This window comes from Protopterus annectens, chromosome 2.part1 (genome assembly GCF_019279795.1).
Source record: "Protopterus annectens isolate FY-2018-M chromosome 2.part1, PAN1.0, whole genome shotgun sequence".
Lineage (NCBI taxonomy): Eukaryota > Metazoa > Chordata > Ceratodontiformes > Protopteridae > Protopterus > Protopterus annectens.
In genome coordinates this window covers 1,316,709,031-1,316,733,192 of record NC_056729.1, presented here as the reverse complement: position 1 = coordinate 1,316,733,192, position 24,162 = coordinate 1,316,709,031, and positions in this window count along the sequence as shown.

The following is a 24,162-nucleotide window of genomic DNA, read 5'->3' as shown; positions in this document are numbered from 1 at the left end:
ATTTTTTTCCCCCGAAAATTTTTTTTTTTAAAATTTTTTGGGGGGGTTTTTGGGGTTTTTGGGGGGGGGGGTTTTTTTTAAAAAAGGGGGGGGTTTTCCGGGGGCCCCCCCCCGGGGGGCCCCCCTTCCCCCCCCCCCTTAGGTCCCCCCCGAAGTAGACCCCTTCACATACACACACACTCTTACTTGGCAACAATGGGACTAGACCCCTACCTAGGTATGTAGTGCTACTGATGTGTGTGGCTTTAATTGCACACACGACACAGCATTTAGAATGAGGTGTGTTCCAGGTTACATGTTCCATGCAGAACATCCCCAGGCATGTACAGTATGGTAATGGGGAATGTAATGGTTGTATATGGACAATACATAGTGTGACATACCATCATATACACATTAACAAACACATAGCAGTCAGACACACATCCAAGAGACCTGGGCCTATCAGTGCTAACTACCTTGTCAGTGTGTCCAATGTCTTACAGGTAGGCTGCAAACACCACGTGCATAACTGGGCTGGATATTGTTATTAGTTACCTGTATGGTTGGTGGTGGCAGTGATCACCATACAGTGGTACATGGGACATGTACCAGGGAACCATGGTATAATGACAGCATACCCAGCACCCACACCCCACTGTGAATATTGTATGCACTGGAACCCATGATGACACTCTGACATACCCACCATCACACATTGACCAGGACTGCAATACAACCCCTTGTCCATCCCAAGAGTGATACTACAGGGATGTGCATCTAATGCACATGCCACAGGCATAGTAGGGTGATGCATTGTCATTCCTCTCCTATGGGAAGCAACATCAATAGGCGTATGTGACCTCGGAATGCTGCACCCTACATATATACATGCATGCACACATACACGCACTTGCCAGAACTCAGTAGGTATCCCATGCCTATCAACCCATTTGTACACCAGTGGTGTGCTGGTACTGCAAGGCCCAGGTAGCATTTAGGGAGAGGATCATAACAAGGTACATGTAATATCTGTTACAGCAGCAGCCACAATGCTGCATGGGTGGTGTGGTGGGTATGAAGGGCCTCACGGTATTCCCAACTACATGTCTACTAACACACAGACACTGATATCCTCAGTAATGCACACATACACATTTATCAGTACTGGGGTGCATCGATGCAGGTGTTTATAGGTGTGTACCTGGCTATTGTCCATGGAGAGATGGGAAGTGTAGGGGATGTCTGTACAGTGGTATCAGGCCACCCACCATGTGCCTGCAGGCCATCTATCTACAGACACCACTGTGGTGACCCTCAGGGTGAAAGTGACATGCATCAGCCAATCCTCTGGGTGCCTCCTGGAAATGGCTGGTGTGGTGCTCCAGTTGGCATGTATGCAACATGTATTACATAACATGGTTAGTGTCTGTCTTAGAGACCTGTACCCAAGCATGTTCTGTTGACTGTGTTAGTGTAGTGGAGGTATCCGTAGCATGTGGTGCATACAGGGTGTTGAGTCCTATCTGTGCCAGTTATAACACAGCTGGGCAGACATGTCAGTGTCAGTCAAGCATAGATTGCCTGTACGTATCCAAGTGGATACCTGACTTCTGCACATCTGGACAGGGACTGACAGACATCAGCTTACCAGCTAGCTATGCAGTAGGATGAATGTGTTGGCAGACAGATGTCTGACACCGATAGGTATGCCATTACTACAGGAAGGCAGCCATCACTGACATGTGGTATACAGACTGTAATCTACAGTTATTTTCTACATGTCAGATCATTATCCAGTAGGAAATATATAATGTGACACAGCTCACACACCAAGACCATGACAGTGAGGACTCAGAGTCCATCTGTGCAGGTAGGGGTGTGTGTTCCCAGTACTACAATTAGTAATCTACTCTTGCTTGGGAAACCACTGTCAACAGTAGTAACGTCATGATACACTACATGCCAGTGTGACTGCACATAACCAGGGATACTACCCTTGTATGTAACACATTCACATGGATAAGAGTGTTGTACAGGTCCTATACACTCAAATGTCCCAGACAGGAGACTCACACCCCTTGCTACTGTAATGACAGCACATAGATGCATGTTATGTACATTGCATTACATGCGCTTATTAAAGATGTCAATACACTGCTATTTTATCAGACCGGAATGTGAGCACCGGTTACCAGGGCTCAGCCATGCTTAGTAGGTTTCGGCATTGCTGCAATATAAATGCTAAGCACATTTGCGCATTGGTAAGCGAAGCCGGTGTAGGCACCTGTATGTTTAGCCGTACATTAGCAGCGCTTACGTCCCACAAAAAAAAAAAATATATATATATATATATATATATATATATATATATATATATGTATGTGTGTGTGTGTGTGTGTGTGTGTGTGTGTGTTTGTGTGTGTGTGTGTGTGTGTGTGTGTGTGTGTGTACATCATATATGTATATATCTATTTATGTTGCTATATATGTAGATATCTATAACTATATGTGCATTTATATCTATATATCTGTATATGTGCAGACATATATAGATGTGTATATGTGTATATATATATATATATATATATATATATATATGTAGGTATATAACATATATACATATACATATATATATATATATATATATATATATATATATATATATATATATATATATATCCATATATGTATGTAGATATGTATATGTGTATATATCTGTATAGATATATGGATATATATATATATATATATATATATATATATATATATATATATATATATATATATATATATATATATATATATATATATATATATATATAGAGAGAGAGAGATGTTTACAATATGTCCAGAACATGGACTGGAGTCATACCACAGCACCAATGGTCTCAACCTCTTAATGCAAGGGGATGTCATGTATGTATAGCAGGTATATATTTAGACTGTTGCTACTGTAACAGGGGTCGTCTTAACAGACATGTTGTGTGTGGGAGGTCACATCTGCTATTGACATGTACACCATTAGTTACTGACAGACATCTTAAGGTCGTCATAGTACAGTACCACTGATATCACAGTAATGATACTGTGGATGTCAGCAGAGATATGAGCAATATATGTGGACAGTCTGGCATACCTTGGTCAGTCCAGAAGTATACACACATCCCCTTAGTGTAAGACCTGTGGACAAAGCCTGACAATGTGGATGTTAACAGCCATGTACAATGGTATATCACGTAAATACTGGACTACATATGCCCACACAGTTTATGCATTCACAGACTTCTGTCTGTCCTTACACATAATAACTGGTGGTGCAGAGGTCACATGGCATCATACTACCCAGTAGTTAGTGACATACATCTGTATAGCATTCCACTGCTTTGTCAGAAATACACAACAGTTATGGTGGCCCAGCAGCAGTACATCTGGTAAATATCTGGACATAACATCACACTGTGTAATTACACTAAGCTGCTAGACATGTAACAAAGCACTGTGCAAACTACAGGCAGACTGCCACAACAGTGTCCTACATTTCTTATGGGGGAATACATATGTACCTGCAAATATAGCAGGCTCTACAGGCATGTCACAGCACAGAGTAACAGACACCTGTGTGAAAGTGCATATCCACAACCAATGTGAACACAGCCACAGCCACCTATGGTACACAAGCTTAATATTACACTGTATGGACTGTCTGATCAACACCATCCTCATATGTGCCACTCACATACTAACCCTACATATACTGGGCCACAACACAATGTGGTCCATTGCCTGTCTGTGGTATGGGACACGTGTGTGTTTGGCCCTACAAACATGTGAACTGATAGGGTACCATACACTGGAGCAGCATGTAAAATCAGATAGAACAAGACAAGAACAATAACATCTACCACAGTCTGCACACAGGCCAATTTACATATTCACAATACACATACTGTTGACAATCACCATAAGTACATAGACCCCACTACTGTACACACAACCACAGAATGCCCAGGTTATGTCCTCAAATATAACCCCTACTATACATAACATGTCTAGCAGTCTGATATCTGATTGGCTTGTTATCAGGTATGATGTCAATGAATAATGATGTACTGAACATATACACCTCTTACTGCATGACATATGTACACAGGTTGACATACTTGTGGCTGGAGGCACAAACACTCGGTCAATATTGGCATGTCACTGTGATACCCTCATACATTTAGTGTTGTAACAGGTTTTGTTGTGACATATGTCCTATGAGGGATATGAAGTCAGTAACTGTCATGGCTGTCACCGTGTACTGGCTGCAGACTATGCTTCTGCAGTTCTAAGACAGGTGATCTGTGAGTAATACAAGAAACATAAGACTCTAAACACTGGCCAGACTGCAGATAACCCTACAGGTGGGAGTTACATCAAACACATAACACTGTCATGACATGTAGACCAGCCATATCCACACAAACCCTGTTAAACCAACAGTACTCCAAATGCAGAAGAGCAACACTTACATTTTGTAGTCATGTCTGGAACATCCCTCTCCTGTTTGTTGGCCTGTCTCCACAGGGTATGTTGTTAGAGGTATATCCCACTACCATCTGTGATGCTGTTTGCCAAACACTGACACGAAGTCTTGCTCACAGTGAATGAAAAGGGCCAACACCCACATGATGTTCCTAGTTATAGGAGTGTGTCTACATGCAATTGGCTATGGGAATGTTACCACAGCTGTTCCACATGCAATCAGCTAGTTGTAGACTGCAATTTGTGCAGAGGCCATCAGCTGATTATGAGCATCACTTACAAAGCACAAGCTGCTGCCTAAGCAAAGCAGGTGTACTTCTCCACATCCACCAGAGAGGGAGTGAAAGAGACAGACAGAGACAAAGTAAGACAGGGAGGGGGTGGGAGAGTAAAACCTAAGCATGTTTGTGAAACACACTTACCAGTACATGGTTCCAACCCCCTGCCTACGTATTGCTATCACATGTCTATGCACTTATTGCATGTGCTACAGAGCTTACATGTTTGGGCATTGTCCAAAGGTATATTCAATGGTGTGTGACATCTGCAACAGTGATAAAGGAGAGATAAGGCAAGTGTAGTACACATGCATGTCCACATGAACAGGTGTCAAGGTCGACACAGCCACACTCTCTCAGGGACACACACACATTATCACCATTGGCAGGGTCAGGATTAAACTTCCTAACTAGCTAGTTTGCCACAATACAGTAATATGCAGGTATATCATACACCACAGGGGTTATCAGGATGATATATGGGCAAAGGGTATGTCAAGGTGTCTGACATCAGAAGGCATGCTTCAGTAGGCCAATGGGAGGTATAGTGGGTGTGAATGGTGTCCAAATCATTATACTCCACACACACACACACACACACACACACACACACACACACACACACACACACACACACACACACACACACACACAGGTTTGCCAGTACTGATATGCATGGGTGCATTGCTTCACAGGCGTGTAGTGGTTGACTGTGCCAGAAGGCTGTACAAGGCTAGGTAATGGGTATACCTTGGCATCAGGCCACATGACAATGGTCTGCAGTGTTGCTCAGGGGTGTAGTGTCTGGATTGGCCCACACAGGTGGGTATTGTATTCACCATCCAGTCATCTGGGTTACTATTGTGGGTGGCCAGTGCTGTGCAATGCTTGCCATGTATGTGTTCTATATTCCATGACATGGATGGTCTCTGGGATGTGCACATGTCCCACATGCATGTTCTGTGACATGTGGAAGTGTACCTGGGGTGTCTGGGGCATGTTGTGTGGACAGACTGTTATCATCAGATGTGCCATTCCTGGCCTCATGTGGTGAGAACTGGCAATGGACACCAGGTTGTCCCTACACCTAAATTGACAGCATGATACAGGTATTCCCTGGTGTGAGTGGCATCTGTCCATACAGGGCATGTGCATAGGGTATGGTATGCCCTTTGTGGGTCACATTTTCTGGCTCTACAGTTGTTGCAGGCATCCAGTGGGGAACATAGTGAAGGAGCACTGTATGCAATGGGCTGCATGTTGTAGGGATGGGAGAGGGTGCCATGCACTCTGTAGTCCACTGCAATCACACCATGGTTACTATTGGTGGGTAATAAGCAGGGAATTACCAACATAGTGGTTGTTGCCTAGCAGCGTGTGTTTGTGTATGAGACATGGGTGGAGAATGTTCTCTGGGTAATACAAGGGTTGCCTATATTGTTCGCCAAGCCCTGATGTCACATGTAGGGTTATGGATTGTCTATCCCAGCCTCTCTGCTGTTTGACATCTGTTATTCCTTTAAGGTGGGCATTGTGACATATCATAGGCCCACCATATAAGAAATTTGCAAAACCCCCTCAACAATGAGTCCTGTTGTAACATTCTGACAGCTACCTCCACACATGATACGTATGACATACACACACACACACACACACACACACACACACACACACACACACACACACACACACACACACACACAAAGTTATACAGTTGCCATGTCTGTGATTAGAACTCCTATCTAACTAGTACATCACACTACAGCATTACACAGTTATAGCACACACCACTGAGATTACTGGGCTACTCTTTTTCCCAAAGGTGAATTTCAAAGTGAATGACATCAGCAGCCCTGCCAAAGTAGGGCATTTGAAACTGTAGTGTGTATGACTGGCCACAAAAGTACTGATGTCTACAGAGACAAACGCACACCCAAATATTTACACTTGCCATGTCTGGGAATAGAACTCCTACCTAACTACTATATAACACTACAGCATTACACAGTTATAGCATGCGCCAAGGAGATTACTGGGCTACTCCTTTCCCAAAGGTGTATTTCAAAGTGAATGACATCAACAGGCTTGCCAAAGTAGGGCAATGGAGGTTGTAGTGACTGTGAATGGCCTCAAATGCATTGCTCACTACACAGATAAACACACATACACACAAAGCTCTACAGTTGCCATGTCTGGGAATAGAACCCCTATCTAAGTAGTACATCACATTACAGCATTACGCAGTTATAGGACACACCAAAGAGATTACTGGACTACTCCTTTCCCAAAGTGTATTTCAAAATGAATGACATCAGCAATGCTGCCAAAGTAGGGCATTTGAAACTGTAGTGAGTGTGAATGGCCCCGAAACCATTTATCCCTACACAGACACACAGTTGCCATGTCTGGAATTAAAACTCCTACCAAACAAGTACATCACACTGCAGCATTACGCAGTTATAGGACACACCATGGAGATTGCTGGGTTAGTGCTTCTCCAAAGGTGTATTTCAAGGTGAAGACATCAGCAGGCTTGCCATAGTAGGGCAATGGGGAGTGCAGTGTGTGTGCATGGGCCATAACCCATTCATCTTGAGGCAGACACACAACGCTCAGGCACACACAGGTTTATATTTCACAGGTACATGTGTACAACTGCTAGATGACTACTGACTTGTACAGTCATGTTACTCAATTAGCACAAGCGCCACAGACACTATAGTGCTGAGGTATACCAGAGGTTAATGTCTGCGATGATTGACATTTGCACATCATGTGGTTTTAGCCAATTAGATGTGTGCTGGGTGGGACAGGCCTCATGATGGGAGGCTCTTTGTCACTGTCTGCCACTCTCTTCTACATATCTATGTATGTGTAATTTTGGCTTATTATAGTGTGATGTCTTTGGATATATGTGTGTATTCCTATCCAATGTGTACACAAAGCATGACTGGTGTGTACTGAGGAGTGTCTGCACTAACATCTGCGACTGTCAGCTATGTATAGTCCACTGTTGTTGCCAGACATAGGCTTCATTAAGTGTGCGAGCATGCCCAGTATGAACTTTCAGTATTTTGTTGTCTGCCATGGCCTTCATTTCTCTAAGTGTGGGAGCATGCCCAGTATGACTTTCTGTATTGAATATGTGAATCCATTCCGGGTAGATTGTACTCCAGTGCAGGCTTTTGTGTTCTACGCCTACAGCTAGCAACCTGTTTCTGTGGGATATCTGTAGATTGGTTGACAATATGGGGTTACTGTAGGTAATTGTGTCTGTCCTGCTTCTGCTACACGGTCTTGGTGTTAGCAGAGATATTCTGACATATGTACTGTGATGTTTTATGTCATCAAGTACTGTAAGGTATACATATTTGCTTGCAGTGATGTCCTGGGGAACATAGGGTGAATGCAGCTGTGTCCAGTATTGTGTACTGCAGCCTACATATTCTTCCACAATCATGCCATTAGGGAGGGGAAGCTGCAGACACTTGCTGCTAGGTCTGTGTAAATGGTTCAACACCTTGGTACAGTGGTGGCTTAGGATTCCATGCTTGTACATCCATCAATGTGACAGTATGGCCATATCCTGATGTGGCCATACCTCAGAGCTGTACAGATTCACATAGGTTACCCAGAGGCAGGGGTCATAATTCTGGACATTAGCCCTTCACATTGTGGTTTACAAGCTGGTCTGTAGCCATCCATTCCTGTGTTTGTAGGCAGGGATAGTATGTGCACACAGCTGAGTTTCGGATTTCACACAATCCATGCTGCCCATGCTCCCTCCCCCCTCTATTATTCTATCCTCTTCCAAACATTATGCAAACATTATCTGATATTTTCCCTATAGTTATCACCTCATTCCAGCAATAATTTGGTGTTGGTCCACAGTTTATGCAGTAGGACATGGTGGACATGTTACTGGGATTTGTCCACATGGCCTTGCATTTGGGTTCTGTGGACTGTGTTATGTTGTTATTTGGTAGAAATTGACATAACATACATTGAGAGTATGGGTGAGACACAGGCCTTTGGCAGAGGACTGTAGGCCATTTGGTTATGATGCAGGCCAGCTGTAGCAGGCCATCGCATTGTGTCACTCCTACAGTCCCAGACTGCATTACACTATATTCCCCTGGGGTGACAGGGTAGGTGTGCAAGGTGTTAATGCCAATAATGTCTGTCATTATTGATCCAGTGGTGTGGATGCTGGCAGGGTGCTGTTTACAGCTAGGGACACATCTGCATGGCACACCTGTTCTGCATGCTGCATTCTTTGGCTATTGCCATACAGAGGTGGGGGTCATATTGTACTCATTCCCAACAGCAGGGCTAAGACAGGAGAGGTACATGTGGGTGATGGTGGGGTGAGCTGGGTGCATGTGCGCTATGGACACTACTTGCATTTGACTCACAGATATGCATGGGGCATTCCTCTTATGCTGGCCTGTGCAGGGACATCAACTGTTTCTCAAAACATCATACCTGTGACCTTTGTGGTCTGCCATTGTTTGGGCAGACAACATCGGTGTTCCCTACTACAAGCCCAACTAATGTGCTGCTAACCTGTGTGCACAATTCCAAGTGTGTGCCCATTTGACAGTTACATATTATACACTGTCTGTCTGGGGTACTTCCCCCTGTGTACGGCTTGTATGTCTGGGCCCACATTCAGGCCATGTCCATCTTTCAGATGGTGACACATATTACTTCCATACATTTACTATGGCTTACTGCTGGAATCTGTTTTGCTGGGAAGCATTGTTTTTGGCACTACAGCTGTGAGAACTTGGCCCTGTCATTGGCAGTACTAGCCAATGGCCACCAGGACAAACCTCACCATGCATGCATATTGACCACTCTCACAAAATATACAACACACACACACCGACCTAACACACGCAGCCCTGCATATTGTACACATACTACAATCTATCCTGCTACCTTGGCAAGCTCAGATAATCTGTGCTCCACTGTTATTATACCTACACATACATGTTACTACATTTCTACATAGGATTGAGGGTGGCATACCTGACTGTTACTGCATTTCTACATAGGATGGGGGGGCACACCTGACACTTGTACACATTTGCTATGACTGTACTGGTATTTCAGGTACTTCATTTCATTCTGTATTCTGATCTATCATGCTGACTAGAGGCATATCAGTGTACTACAGGTCTTAAGTTTGATTGACCTCCATTTCAGTTTCAGACTTCTTACACTTCAGAACTAACATCCCACTGCCTGACCTTTTGTAGTCTGTCTGTGTAGGTCTGGTGGGGGGGTGTTCTCCATAGCCATCAATCAGAGGCCTTAGCACAGCCTTTGTTTTTATTTGTCTATGCCTGTCCTGCTGGCTGAGACTGTTGTTGGGTATGTGGGCCTCCCTGACTGGTTTGTGTGTATCCTATTGACACACATGTGGCCCAGCATATTTCCTGCAGTGAGTTTTGTCACCTTGTCTAGTACTGGCTACTATGGTGACACCAGTATTTGTTACAGATCTCATGCTGCCACTATACATGTCTACTATCTGCTGGCATCCCTTTCAGCCACCCGATTCCCTTGCATGTTCACATCCATACCATAGATAGAAGTAACAACACATACTACTCCATTTGGAAATTGATAGGGAGAGTGACTTACCTTGTGGCTGTGCCAGTACTGAGGATGGTGCTGGAGGGCTGACTATATTGGATGCACATAGTACACTCCCTATACATGGTTAAGCACAGGTAGTGTTATGTTTGGCATCCATTTTACTGTATGTGCGAGTCAGAGAGAGGTGTCATTCCCTGGGTCCCTACCATGTCAGTGTATGTGCTATTTATTGCCTCTTTGTCATGACATGGGCATACTGGGCGTGCCTCTTTCTGCCTACTGGGGCAGGCTCAGGTTGTTCTTCCTCTGAGTCACTCTGTGCCTGTGAAGATCTTGGCAATGGTGGGGGCTGTGCGGCCCTGCCCCGTGCTGTTCCTGCTGCAGCTGTTTCCGCAGGATCATATTGTGTAGCATGGCACATACAATGACAATTTGGGTACATGTAGCTGGTGAGTACTGCAAGGCTCCACCAGATGTGTCCTGGCATGGGAACCATGACTTGAGCATCCCAAACACATGCTCTATTATGATTCTGGTCTGTGCGTGTGCCTCACTATGGAGTTCTTTTTCAGGTGTGTGTGTGCATTTCAGATGGGTGTCATCAGCCATGGCACCAGTGTGTAACTGGCATTCCCCCAATAGGTGGCCGTAAGGGATGTCCCCACTGGCAAATCTCTGGTACAGCTGCATCAGATGCCAGATGTGGGAGTCGTGATAGCTTCCAGGGCAGGCAGCACACACATTCATTATAATGACCTGGGCATTGCACACAACCTGGTAGTTGATGGAGGGGAAGCTGTTGCAGTTGATGTAGACGCTATCCCACTCACCAGGTAGTGCTTTGATGCATATGTGCATGCAGTCTATAGCACCCACTACCTCAGGGTATTCTGCTATTTGGTGGAAGAGACTCATATAGTTGGCCAATGTCTCATGGCTGTTGTGGAAATATACTTGCTCACTGGCATGTGCTGACATGGCATCCAGGAACTGGTGGAGTACCCTGGATGCTGATGCCTGTGGGATCCCCGTGATATCCCCAGTTGGCCTTTGGAAGGTACCAGTGGCTAGTATTCTTAGGCCTACACATACCTTGGTATCCACTGGGATGGGTTCCCCTCTGTTGGTTCTGTGTGTGAGGTGTGGCCAGCATAGCTCAACAATTTGCTGTAGGAGGTCCCTGTCCACCCTATAGTGCTCCACTATCTTCAGCTCATGTAGTCCCTGGTAGGTTACCCTGGGTCTGTACACTCATCTCCTTCTCCTCACTGTGGGTTGGTCATCAGCATTCTCATCCTCACCACCCTCAGCCTCTTTCACATGTTGATTTATGATAGCTGCTGCAGCCCCTATCACTTTGTTGCTTTTGTTTGGTAAAATTTCCTCGCTTGTGTACACTGGTGGTATAGAGTTTGTGGGAAAAACTAGAGGGAAAGGTGTTTGCATAGTTTATAGTGGTGTGCTGGGCTGGGATGCTGCCTGTGTAATTGGCTGATTCTGATACATTTCACCTGCCAGCTATGCTAGTTCTCCTTAATTATCTTCCTACTGCTGTTTTCCCTTCCCATTGCCTTCCTGTTTAACCCCAGGGGCGTGCCTTGCAAACACAGTGCTCAGATGTGCATGGAGCTGCTATTTCCTGGTTTACTTTTTTTTCTCCTTTAAAACATGGTGCGTGGTGCGCAGACCCATATAGGCAATGTAAAGAGTGCTAGGCAGCCTCAGACATACACCCTTGCACAGGGCTACAATAAGCTTACAGTATGCCTGATAGACTCCTCTATGATGTCAGCCAACTCTTAGGCTTGTACCATGGTCTTCCTGCACCAACACGGTTGGGTGCAGGCTAGCCATGACGGGGGAATCTAGGATTCAGTATCATTCCCCTCATTTGCATAGGATTGCCTGCTAATTCCTAGTAACAAGTCCCACACTCAGCCTTCCCCCTTAGCAACCACTATTCACTGGCCATGTTGTATTCTGCCTGCCATTGAATATAATGGCAAAATTGTGATTTTGGATAGAATGCTTATTTCAAGTTTTTTTTTTATTTTTGGCCCAATCCCATTTGCGCACAGCTGCCCTATGCTTAAACAGCCAAAATCGTCTATGTTATTTTTTTATTTTTGCAACTGTTTTCTATGCCAGTGGCCATATATTTGGCCATTGGCATGCTTTCCACATTATATACACCTTTTATTTGGAGCTGTCATGGCTCCGCTTTGTAGTTTGCAGAAATGTACTTGCTTACTAACCAAGTACATTTCTGCAGACTACACTAGTCCTGCTCGGCCAGCTGCCAGCTTCCTGGATCACAAATTCACATCATTTGCATGGTTTTTACCTGCAAATGGGGTAATTTGCATACAGCAGCTGTGTCTGTGCAGGAATAGTGCAGGAGCGCTTGTGCTCATCCCGGGAGCTTATTCTGGATTGCATGGCGGCCATATTGCCTACAGCAGCTCCTGCACTATTCCTGCATGCCATGCAGAACTTGCTGAATCCTGGGGCATGTCTTTCAAATTACAATAAAATAAGGGTTTACTACAAGCCCACATGTACCATTAGCCCTTGACACATCTCTTTGCTGCCACTCAGTCATGTTGGTAAGTTCCCTAAGTCTCACTGACTCTATTCCCTTAAATTAGCAAAGGCTAACTATCCCTCCCTGAGCCCTGACTCTAACCCAAAAACTCTTACCCGTTCCTTAAACCAACTCCTGATCAATCCATGCAGCTAAAACCCACTTCTGCTCCCTAACCCTAACATCTGAAAAGCTCCTTAAACATAAAATCCCCCTTCCTTCCCTAACCATAGCTTTCTGTTACTGTTTGATTGCTCCATAACCCTAAAATTTGTATCCCCTCCTTAAACGTCACCGTCTACTAACTTGTGATCTCTCACTAAACCTAAAATACCTCTCCTCTCCCTAACCCTAGCCTCCATCTCCCCAGTTGCTTCCTAAACCTAAAATCTCCCTACCTTCCCTAACCCTAACATTTCAATCCTTACAGTTAACCTAAAATCTCCCTTTGCTCCCTAAACCTAAAGTACCCTTTCCATTCCCCTTCCCCAATTACCTGTTCAGCAGTGACCATATGATTGAATCTGACCATTGCAGCAGTTGCATCTCTAAACTGACATTTGAGTTCCAGCACTTTTTTGGTCTTACAACCATTCAAGCCCCAGCTGAAAGTCAGTAGAATTCAAAGAGCTGGGCATCAAGTGGCTGTAATATTCTTATAAAATAATATTCAAATTTCTCAGTGTACATACTATAAACTTAATTAAAGCAGAACCTCAATTCATACACACACAGCATATCACATAGTTCTCTAACAGATTACAGTAAAGCAAACATGCATAGTTACTGTACTATGGTAGTGGGAAATGCCATCTGCAAGACAATGCCTGGTTAACAATTAACTAAGCTAGACAGGAAAGCTAGTAAAAGAAACACTATGATCTGGAAAACTCTAAAATATCTTATCAATTGATGACAGTTATAAGTAAAACAGGCATGCGCCCCACTGTCTATTTTAAGGAGTTTGTGACATTTGTTTATAAGTTGCGCAACACAGAATGATTTCCTCACCACTGCAGACACACAATGATAAAAGGCTAAATTACTATCTATGTGAGTCCCTAAGTCCCTGACTACTGGGTCATCTCTAAGGGGTGTGTTGTCAATATGATATTTACCATGGATGGGATGACTTCCCAAAGTATACTATTATGCATTTCTTGGCATTTAGTTTTAGTCTATGGCTCTGATACCAGTTGTTTGTCTGTGTCAGTCCCTCCTGGAAAACATTTGTGTCAGTGTGAGATTCAATGACAGTTCCTAATTTGCAATCATCTGCAAATTTAGTTGGCCAGAGACCACTGACATTGGCCTTGATTTCTGTGAAGTAAATTACAAAAAGGAGTGGTCCAAGGACTTATCCCTGAGGGACTCTACTTGTGACTGGCCTCTTTGTAGAGGTGGACTTCCCAGTTCTAACTTCCTGGGTCTGCTTGGGAAGAACTATGTCATGCCCAGATATACTTTGCAAGGAATGGAATACATGTATCATCAGAAGAGATTAGGGTGTTTAACGAACATTTTTCTTCCCACACTGCTTTTTTTTTTAGGCAGTTCCAAATTGATTGACATCCCAACTAAGCCATGTATTACACTAAGATGAAAGTGGAGCTTATCAATATTCATAGTCTAAAAAATGCCTAGAAGCTTACATTTCCTGTGAAGTAATTGGGGTAGTGTTATCACATAAATATGATTTAAAGACAAATACCTGGTAAGAACTTTTTCAGTCACTTTGACCCACTAAGCCAAGTAGTTAGTCATATCTTTGCAAAGCAGGCTATAGATAGAAGTCATAGGCACTCTACACGTATTCTACAATAAAGCAAACTACATTTATGTGATATGTTATTGAATGCAGTTCATGTTCCTTCAAAAACAGGATTGATTTTGTAAAACTTACAACCTTAAATAGTTTTCTAATCAATGACCTTAACTATCCCTCCATTGAGTAGAAAAATAGACTTCACTAACATTAATAGTTGTAAACAGATGGTAAATGTATAAACAATGGTTGGAACCATATTGGATAGCACCCTATCAATACGCCTACCAGGTGTGCTAAGCTAAATATTGCCACACTCTTTGTTGCACTGTCCATGATGCCAAGATAATCTTATGCTACAAATTAAACCTAATAGCAAGTATGCTGGATACTCTGCTGCCCTGAACAATTACCTAATGTCAATTACTTGAGACCAATACTATTCCCCCTTCTTGCAGAGTATTGGTGAGCTGTTCATGTTAATCTATGGCACATACAAAATTACACTGAAAAATTCATCTGTCTGAGGCATACATATAGCAAAATATCCCCAAGTAAACCTAACTGGTTGATGTGGAAAATCATTACACTAGTAAAGCAAAGATAGAAGTACAAAAAAGTACTGCATTTTTTTTTATTTATTTGTTTGTCAGGATAGTACATTGGACCATGAGGAGCCTGCTTTCAGTGGAGTCCCGGGGAGAAAAGCTCCAGAAAATTGCAAATTACAGACAACATAAGAATAAGTTATTAGAGAAATGTAATGTGCACAAATAAAGCAAAATTAAACAAATAGAAAAACACATATTAGTTGAGTGCACATATTAGTACAGTGCAATAAGAGTAATATTTACAAACAAAGTGTTTAACAGTTTAACATATTAGCACAATGCAATAACAGAAACAGTTTAAACTTTTTAACAGTTATTCTAATTCATGCAGTTAATTTCTAGGCTACTGAATTGCACAATTCTAGGAGTTATGCTAATTCCTAGAGTTTATTAGGGGTGCAAAACAATGAGAGGCTATTATGAATTATAGTTTATAGAGAGTAGCTATAGTATAGGGAGATTATGTGGGGTTGGATTAAGAGCATTCCCATAGTGAAGTTAGGTGTGTGTGAAGTAAGGTTTTGAAAGAAGAGAGGCTGCTGGTGGTGCGGATGAGGGTGGGAGGGAATTCCAATGATGTGCTAGAGAGAAGGATATTAGATGTTTGCCTGGTGGATGGGCAAGTTTATGCAGTTCAATTAGATTTTGGGAATCAGATCTCAAAAGTCTATTTGGCTGGTGCATTTTAAAGGTGGTGGCAAGAGACAGACAGAGAGAAGGGGTGAAAATAAGTTTGTGTGCTTGGACAAGTTAAATATAGATAAAGTAATTGGATAGCTCAAGCCAATTCAGTTGGTGCAGGGTAGTACAGTGATGGGAAGTGGATCTATGGCTGGTTGCAAATTTTGTTATTTTATTATAGCAAAAGGAGAGTTTAGTCTTGAGGGAGGATGGCAGGTTAGTAAGGATAGAGGCACTGTATAGGAGGGATGGGATAGGGTAAGTGTTGATGAGGGTGAGCCTAGTGGAGGGAGAGATGTAATGGTTGTGATGGTAAAGCATGCCTATTTTTTGTGGGGTTTTCTGATATTTACTTGTAGATGATTATCAAACTTTAGCTGGTCATTGATCAGGACTCATAGTAGTTTAGCATTAGAGGCTATTTTGAGAGTATTATTATTTTGACTGGTGACTGAGAATGAGGTTTTATCTAGGGTGGTGGTTTTGGAAGCAGTAAATATCATGAGTTTAGTTTTACTAGCATTGAGTGCTAGATGGCTGTCCATCACCCATTGCTCAGTGGAGGAGAAGGCATCTTGGGTTAATTTAACTAGGGGGGGTATAGAAGAGGCAGAGCAGATTATTGTTGAATTGTCAGCATATTGGACAAGGTTGGTATTTGGGATGGCTTGGTAGAAATAATTTATGAATATATTGAATTGAAGGAGGCCTAAAATTGAACTCTGGGGGGCACCTGTGGGAATATTGAGAAAAGGGGAGGTGGCTTTTTCCCATCTGACTACTTGCTGCCTGTTTGAGAGGTAACTGATAAACCAGTTAATAAAGGAGTGGGAATGATTTCGTTTGGAGAGTTTAGTGAAAAGTAGGTTATGAGAGATAGTGTCAAATGCCTTAGAGAGGTCAAGGAGGAGAGTGTACACGATGTGGCCAGTGTCACGGGCCTTATTAATTGTTTCAAGGAAGGAGAGGAGAGCTGAGGTTGTGCTGTGGCCAGGTCTAAAACCACGTTGTGTAAGGATTAGAAGCTGGTTGTTTATGAGGTAAGGTAGAGGCTGTAGATGGATGCATTTTTCGAGAAGTTTAGAAATGGGGGATAAGATAGAGATAGGTCGAAAGTTTGTTATATTATTGTTATTACCACCTTTATGGAGTGGAATAATAAAGGCCTTTTTCCAGAGCTGGGGAACTTGACAATCAGCATTAGATCGATTTATAAGAATGCAGATGGGAAGAGCTATGCCTTCTGTGGCAACTTTTAAGAAATATGAAGGTATATCATCAGGAGCACTGGAGCCGGGTTTCGGTGTAGGAAAAGTTTTTTTTATGGTGGCTGCAGGAATTGGGTTGAAGGAGAAAGGATTAGTTTGGGAGCAGAAGATGCTAGGGGAGGAAGGGATAGATGGAAATAAGGGTGGGGAAGCCGAATGGGAGGTGAAGGATGATGTAAGTTTACTTATGGAATTGATAAAGAAAGTGTTACATTGGGTGGCTAAACAATGCAACGATTTTAAGATCAACTCCATCATCAACTCCATCAAAGGAAAAAAATGAATAAAGCAATCAAAAGAATCAAATCTTAATTTTAGGGAAGATTTGGCATCAGAATGGGTGATAATAATAATAAAGCATTCTAAATCCACAGACAAAAATTGCTGGGGAAGAAAAGGGAATGTTTTGTGCAAGAATAAATATTAATCACAACAGAAGATCACACAGAAATAGCTAGCACACTCACATAATGATATGCAGCATATTTTGACCAAACAGGGAAACTCTATCCACTCCTCCTCCCTTCAGCATAATCCCACCCAAAATGACATCTGAAATGGTCATTGGTATCTTCAATACAGTCAGAATTATCAGTTCCATGGGATAAGATCAGACACCAAAATAGCCAAGTATAGTATTTTATGCATATTCTTAATAGAGCATTAAATTGGCTATGCCCTGATATCTGGAAGCAGTGTGTAGTCCCAGTCTGCAAGGAAGGTCCCTCCATAGCAGAGATGCTTACTGAAACTGCACTTAACCAAGTGTAAGATAGCTTCCTAAACCTGGATGGCTACACCAAACTTTGAGTAGCACTTAACATTGCACATGCAGTAGAAATGATACTGACATTAATGTCAAAAATGCAGCATTTTGCTGTTTGGCAAAACCTTCCAGATAACTTCATATGTAATAAGCAACAAGTAAAAACAATCAAACCAGAAGTAGATAAAAATCAGACATTAACTGTATGTGCCAAAAATCAGATATGGTAGACCATGAAAAGAAGACAAAAGTAGCATTGATCATTGAAATTGCTACACCCAGTGACTACAGTGTCTTACATACAGAGAGATATAAAGTCATATAATATAAGGAATTTTTTATTTTTTATTTTTATTTATTTATTTATTTAACATTTATTTACTGGGAAAGTCAGACTTGGAACAAAGCCATTTTTCAGCGGAGGCACGGGAGAAACATTTCAGATGCATGCCTTTGTAAGCAGGCAGAAATGAGGGCAACGTGGAGGAAAGATGCTTAGCCAGTTCCAGTAGTAGTAGGAAATTGAGTATTATAAAAAAAGAATTTACAATCATACTTAAATTTATTACCGATACTTGTAATTCCATATGAATTGCAGAAGGAGTCATTGCTGGGCACACTGCAGATGCTGCAAAGAACACTTCTGGCTAACATCAAAGATTAAAATAATACTAATTTCATGAACTTTTATCATACTTTGACTTAGGAATGGAGTCCATTCTCGTCATGGTGTTAGAATCTCAAAAGACTGGGAGAAATCAAAAAAGACAAGACATAGGGAGCCTCCAAAAACTGGAGCTGTCTCAGTTTGGATTCGTTAAGGGCAGGTTATGCTTACTCAACCTGTTGGATTGTTTTGAAAAGGTCAACAAAGCAATGGATGAAGGCAAAAATGAGATATACCACATACCCCAACCTTGCCAAAGCTTTTGACACAATTCTCCACTGGGCAACGAAGAAAATCTAAATCAACTGGGAATAAATTCCAATTTCACCCACTGGGTTGCCAACTGGCTCATAAATAAGATGCAGCAAATCAAAATAGGGGAAGTTACCTCCAAAAAGGGGCTAGTCACTAGTGGAGTCTCCCTGGATTCAGTGCTGGGGCCTATCCTGTCTGGCATCTACTTTTCTGAAGCAAAACAAATACCAGAAGGCTTTGGCTGACTAGGTTTGCAGATGACTGCAAGCTAGGAACAAGCATTGAATTTCCAAATTACTTTAACATCCTGCAAGAAGGTTTATCCCAAATATATAACTAGTTTCCGAACCACGGCCTGAAACTAAATGTCAAAAAATGCATTATTGTATCCTTTGGGAAGTAATGTATCCCAGAGAACTACCACTTTAACAAAGCTGACCCAGTTGCTCAGGATTTGGGAACTTATGTGGACAGTGACCTAACTTTTGACCATCATACAGTATGCCCATTCTTGTATGAAAGTCCCCCTATACTGAACAGCTTATAAACAAATGGATTGTGTCTAGATCTAGGGAACTCATTGTCCCGATTTACTCAGCCTTCCTTAGGCCAGCCATTAACTATAATGCCCCCTTAGGCATATATCTGTCCAGATGCATTCAACATCTGGAATGCCCACAGAGATACAAGGCCTAAACAACATGTTTTACATGGATCAACTCAAACACCTGTAACTATACTCGGTGTCCTACAGATTGATAAGAGGTGACATGTGCCTGGCATACAAAGCGTCTTCTGACCTAATACTGATGGATTTACTGAACATCAGCACATCAAATGGCAACAGAAATTCTCAGTCTAGAGACATATAAACTTTTTCTGCAACATCAGCAGAATGGTTTGAAGGCACAGGTATATCTCACAGAGAATACTGATGATCTGGTACAGACTCCTTATCCCCATAAGACAAAGTTCATAGATCTATGGATGGAAAACAGAAAATTTACCCCAGAACTGCCTCCCACACTACTGATGGACAGCAGCAGCTCCTATTATATCCTATGCATTTATTCCCTCAAATTATCTGTGGTATGATCCCAGTTATATACATTAAGGTTATTGACCATGAGATGTGTAAGGCCAGTCTCTAAACAAATGGGATAAGTTAATTTGAACACAAAAATGGACATTAAAATGGCCCTCAAGGACAGCCATTCTCATGCTTATCTATGAACATATGGGGCTATTTATAACTTTACTGTTGACATATTAATATGGGGTCAGCTTAAGAAAGAACATGATGAGAGACTGACTGAGTTACTGAAAAGGTTGAAACATCTGAACAAAAATGAAAAGGCAGAGTTAACATGATACTTTGTGATTTAGCAATTTATGAAAAATCAATTACAGATATTTAAAATATATCTGACCCATATATCTGATGACTATCAATGATTTTACAGGGTTTTTTAGTCTGTTTTCTTTTGTTCCTTTCTCTCTCTCTTTATTATTCATCTGACATTTGTTTACCAGCAAAGTCGGAATGGGCCAAAAAATGCCCATTTTCAGGCAAAGACGCAGGGGAGAAAATTGTAAAATCAGTTATAGTTGTCAGATATATAGGTCAAATTTTAATTTTTGAATGCTTAAATTCAGAAAATGAGAAATTAGTGCAGTAAAGAGAGAGAGGATAAGATTGAGCTGGTGTTGTAATGGCAGCCTAGAATGTTTTGCTTATTTCTGGCAAGCTTGAAAGTGATTTTGGACAGCGTAGTGGTGCAGTGGTTTGCATTGTTGCCTCACAGCAAAAGGTTCTCTAGTTCTGTTCTTGGCTGGGGTCCCTTCTGTGAAGAGTCTGCATGTCCTCCCTGCATTTGCATGGGTTTTCTCTGGGTGCTCTGGTTTCCTCCCGCATTCAAAAGACATGTCTACAGCGTTTCTTCCCGGGCCTCCAGTGAAAACGGGCTTTGTCCCAGATGGACTTTCCCAATGTTAAATAAATAAATAAAATAAAAATAATTAAAAGATCTGGAGAAAGAGAGGCTGTATGTGGACAGAATGGTCAGCAAAAGTGCATTATCTGTGGGACTATTTCCTGTGAAATAGAAAGATAAGATGTCCGCATGGATCCTAATTTGGACAAAATGTATCCCACATGGAAGATTTGAATAGGGATATGGTCATGTGGTATCTGTGGAAGTCTGGTAGTTGAATAAAGTTTTAAAGTCAGCAGTTAACAGTACCAAATAATAAAGTGCATCATTTACAGAAGCAGCTGTTGCATCACTAAAAAGACATTCAAGGAAATGGAATACATACTCACCAAAGTGCATTTCTACAGAGTACCATTGAGTAGAACAGCACAGTGGAATGGGCAAAGTGGTAAGTCTAGTCGAGGGAATGACATTCTACAGGTTTAAGAGTAAATAGATCACTTCCCTTTGCAGGATCATGGGCTGAAAAGAAAAATGTCATCCTATTATGTTGTATGAGTTAGACATAGTAGGTGAGCAGATCTGAGAAGAAAGCAATGTGAGGATTAAAGAGCAAAAGAAAGTAAATCAATTATGAAGTGGGTTTGGAAGAGCTACTATGGCCTTGTAAGTGGAGAAGCCAGCAGTAGGTGATGTAGGTATGATGTGGGAACAGAAAGGTGCCTGTGTTGGGAGTATCTGCCAGAAATGAGTTGGAAATTCTTTGGGATTCATTCTCTCTCCTACTGGCTGCAGGCATATTGAGGAAGGAAATACTTACAACATGGATTACGGGTTGTATTTAGAATATGGATAACAGACTGTGTTCAGAACAGCTATATTATACAGAAGTGCATTGAGGTAAGCATGTTTTTCATTTGTCTGCAAAAAGAAGGGTGCAAGAATACTGGACAAAATCTCAGTGACCAAAGATGTAATCCAGTTTCACTGACTATAATCGGCATACCAGATTGTTTAACTTATTTTTGTTCAATTATACTTGGTGATTTACAGCAATTTAATAGCATCTGAGAGTGGTGAAGGGGTGTGTGTTATTATTACAGAGACTGTTCAATAAAAAATGAAGTATAGTGTTAAGTTCTTAGCATTATGTTGTTTATAATATTCCCAGTGGGCATTTAGCATGAGATGCTTATTTTGTTAAATTAAAAAATTATTGTGTGTGTTAGTATGTGGGAAATACAAAGTTTTACATATTCTATGGTAGTTATCTGTAGAGGTATAAGTTAACAGAGACTGGGACTGGGTGAAAGAAGGAAAATAATGGATATGGTTTGGATATGGGGTCATATTACAGACTAAATGAGGACAAAGGGGAATTGTTGCAAAATGATTTTAATATGTTTAGATGTTTGAGACAGGAGGTTAAAAGGTTGCTGTTGGGAAGATTTCAATATGGTACTGGACATTACAAAGAGACTGGCTACATGGTGTGACATAATTCTAGGGGTGTGCCAGAAGATATTGATAGTGGAATAGGGAGGGGTGGAATTGGTAGATATCTGGAGGAATGTGTTAGGGAATAATATGATTTTCCTATTTACATGCTGGATATCATTTTTATTTTATTTTATTATTTATTTTACATTTGTTAACCGGGCTAGTCCAACTGGATACATGTCCATTTTCAGTAGAGGCCCGTGGAGAAAAGCTCCACATTCAAGAAAAAGATCACGATAACATAAGTACATTACAAGATTTAACAAATTAACTAGTAAATACATTTTAGCTAAGAGAATACTAGTAAATACATTTTAGCTTATGATTAAGGAAGAGTATTCTAGGCTAACAAATCATGTATGGATATACATACAATAGGTAGGAAACATTGAGCACTGTAAGAACTTTCAGTTGGTTTTACAGACAAGGATGTCAATAGAAAGGATTATCTAGTTTTGTGTGATTGAGAAGAATAGGGTCAGGAGATAGTGGCGGAAGTTAGTCTGAGATTGCACAGGGGCATAGCCAGTGTGATTTAAGGTATGGTTTGAGCTTGGATTTAAATAAGGTAGTAGAAGGTAGGGAGGTAAGATCAGTAGGGAGGGAGTTCCAGGTTTTCCCCACTGTGTTAGAGTATAAAGAATCTCTAGCCAGGTTATTGGTTTTGCATATCTTTACCATTATTTTATTTGAAGAGTGCAGGGTTTTAAGGTTATTGTAGGGGGCGATTAGATTGGTTAGTATTGGAGTAGATGTAGGATGGAACAGTATCTTATAGGCAATAGTAAGCTGGTTTGATAGGATAAGATTTGGTAATTCTAGCCATCCTAGTTGATTAAGATTGTTACAATGATGGATTCTATAGGTAGAATCAGTTGCAAATCTGGCAATATTATTGTAGGAGCTGGCCAGCTTGTTCAGATTGTTTTTACATAGATTGGTATAGATTGGGGAAGCATATAGCAGGGTTGAGATAAGGTGGGTCCTGGAAATAGTGGTCCTTGCTAGTGGGGTAAGAAAGGGTTTTATCCTATAAAGGGAGCCCAGTTTTTTGTTTACTGTTTTTATAGTGTTGTTTATATGTGGTTCAAAGGTGAGGTGGTTGTCAATTAGTACTCCAAGTAGTTTTGTAGTAGAGTCTGGAGATATGGTTGTGCCATTGCTAGATGTGATTGTGAAATGTAGTGGGGGGGCTCTGCGGCTGGGAGTAAATAGTAGCATTTTTGTTTTTTTAGGATTTAGGATGAGACATCGCTGAAGGAGCCAATTCTCTACTGTGTTAAATGTGTCTTGGGTTAGGGAATTCAGTTGTGAAAGTGAGGAGGCTGAGCATATGAGTGTAGAGTCATCTGTATATTGGATACAGGTGGCTTGAGGTAGAGCAGTGTGTAGGTCATTAGTAAAAATAGAAAAGAGGAGAGGACCTAGAATGGAGCCTTGAGGGACTCCGAGGGCAATTGGTAAGTGGGAAGACAAGTTGTTTTCCCATAGTACTGCCTGTTGCCTATTATTTAGATAGGACTGGAACCATTGAATAGTTAGTGGATCCAGTGAGAAGTTGCCTAGTATGTTTAGGAGTAGCTGGTGGTTGACCATGTCAAAGGCTTTTGACAGATCAATGAAGAGGGCTGAGGAGAGAGTGTTACTATTACGGTTTTTATTAATGACAGCGTTGGCTGCTTTTTGGAAGTATTCTGCAGGTAACAGATCAGCAGAGAGGGTGGTGGGTTTAAG